At 41.8% G+C, this 2,379-nt stretch overlaps 1 long non-coding RNA gene across 1 annotated transcript in view; it reads left to right on the top strand.

Moving 5' to 3' along the window:
• The window catches only part of LOC109526177 (uncharacterized), a 3,654-nt gene extending 1,865 nt beyond the window's left edge, over positions 1-1,789 (top strand). The window contains exons 2-3 of the long non-coding RNA XR_002170279.1: positions 1,199-1,276; positions 1,651-1,789. This is a non-coding gene — a long non-coding RNA (uncharacterized LOC109526177). The remainder of the gene's footprint in view (positions 1-1,198; positions 1,277-1,650) is intronic.
• Positions 1,790-2,379: the final 590 nt, after the last annotated feature.

Consider the following 2,379-nt stretch of genomic DNA (forward strand, 5'->3'; position numbering starts at 1 on the left):
GCGGGCTATCGGCTGCTGGGTCGCGCTTCACTCGAGTGGCGTCGCTACAAACTATTGTAGCTCACACGTACCGTTTTAAAGTGCTCCCCTGGGCCCTCCTAGATTCTTTGCCCGTGCCTTCGGTGAATTCTACACGAAGCACACTCTGAATGAGAATAATGACGATAAAAGATAGAGCGCAACATCTTTGATCACAAGCTGCAATTGCAGACTGCTGAGCGCTAAAAACTTCCGATGACGTAATCACGCGCCCCCGTCAATTCAAGATTTACCTGCTTTAAGACACACAAATGGTTGGTTGTTTTTTTTCTCCTCGACACTCCTCGGATCTACTTGGCACCTGTCTTAGATCTACCGGTAGATCAGGATGAACGAAATGGGCACCCCTGGTCTAGAGTGTGGTATATGAATCCCAAACACTCCCATGAACAAAGTTCAATGAGAAATATTGTTCATTCATTTATTAACTACCATATTTTCACGACTATAAGGCGCCATGAAAAGTCTTAAATTTTCTCCAAAATAGACAGGACGCCTTATAATGCGGAGAGTCAAGTGTATGTGCCGAGTTCCAAAGCCTGACTGAGAGCGGTTCTGGCCGACACGCTGTTTATATAGAGAAAAGGTGGACGTGAGTGACGACAGGCATAAGGAAGTGCGCCAATGAGTGAAGGGTAGGCATGTAAGAGGATGCTAAAGGCACGCCCCTAGCAGGTACCAGTCGCCAATGAGTGAAGGGTTGGCGTGTAAGAGGACGCTAAAGGCATGCCCCTAGCAGGTACCAGTCGCATGAGTACATTGTAAAATGGCTAAATAAAGTACAACCGAACTCAGTTTTGCTTCCGTTGCCTTTTTAAAAACGTGTTTTTAGCGTGTGTCCGTATGTCTTAGCTGCTAATGTATGCTTTAAGCTAACATACGTGGTATGTTTTAGCGTGCATGCATGCTACCGTATGCTTCAAGCTAACGTGTTTTTAGCCTGTGTGCATGCATGCCTTATGTTTAAGCTGGCGTACGTTTTACCATGCCTGGCTGCGCCCAATAATACCGTGCGTTTTGTGTATGTGTCAAATACAGAAATAGCACCCGTTACTGAGACTGCGCCCAACAATACGGTGCGCCAAATGGTCATGAAAATACGGTAGTTAGGATGAAGACTCAAAAATATTTCTGACATTGCAATGTTATTGTGTTGCAGACACCCAGTGTTGGGATCTTAACTGAACCTTCTGGTGACCAAGAAGGGAGCGAGGGATCCACTTCATCCATACTACAGGTCATTACATTTTATCAGTATATACCAGGTTTGAGTTTACAGTTTTCTGTGACAAAGCAGAAGTTAGAAGTCAGGAACATGGACAATCTATGATTTCAGTCGACAGGTCCTCATATTTCTCCTGACCTGAAAAACGTGGGTGTGTTTCAGGTGACATGATTTTTGTCTGAACCTAACTCTGTCGAGCTGATGTTCTCATGTCCCCATATTGCTGGTTCAAAAAACTTAACTGTGTTAAGTTTCTCTCGTGTTGTGTCGGGATCCCAAATTCTCCTGTTAATGATGTTCAATTAGAAATACTGTTTGTTAATTTATTACTAGTCAGGATCAATAATGGTGAATATTTTTGACACTGTAACATTGTTATGTTGCAGACACCCAGTGTTGGGTTCTTAACTGAACCTTCTAGAGACCAAGAAGGGAGGAAGAGATCCACTTCATCCATACAACAGGTAATTACATTTTATCAGTATATACCAGGTTTGACTTTACAGCTTTCTTTGGAAATCATTGGACAAGTTAGAAGTCAGGAACATGGACAATCCATTATTTCAGTCGTCAGGTCCTCATATTTCTCTAGACCTGAAAAACGTGGGTGTGTTTCAGGTGACATGATTTTTGTCTGAACCTAACTCTGTCGAGCTGATGTTTTCATGTCCCCATATTGCTGTGACTGATTGTCAAGGATTTGTAAACCGAGTGTCTGGGTTTCAAAACTAGCCTTACTCTATGACTAAAAATTAATCTCACAGGGGCTTTTTCATCTTATCTTGTGACATTTGATGGGGATTTATATCGTTTCCGGAACACGAACAAAACAATGTATTTTTTAAAGTAGAAAACAAGTCATTATTTAACCTTTCTTTTAATTTCGAAACACCAACATTGAAATAAATGTTGATATTCCATATTGTTGTCTGGAACGTAGAAGGAAAAGTCTAAAAACAGGTTGATATTCATTTTTTCACAAAAACAGAATTTGGCACAAGAAACAAATGGAAATAAGGGTTTGTTTTTCGATTCCTGTAAATTGTCACCGACAGCTTTCCTCCCATTGTCCAGGAGAGGGCAACTACGTAACGCCTGAAGACGATATCGTGACC

Source organism: Hippocampus comes, unplaced genomic scaffold, assembly GCF_001891065.2.
Source record: "Hippocampus comes isolate QL1 unplaced genomic scaffold, H_comes_QL1_v1.1 scaffold160, whole genome shotgun sequence".
Lineage (NCBI taxonomy): Eukaryota > Metazoa > Chordata > Actinopteri > Syngnathiformes > Syngnathidae > Hippocampus > Hippocampus comes.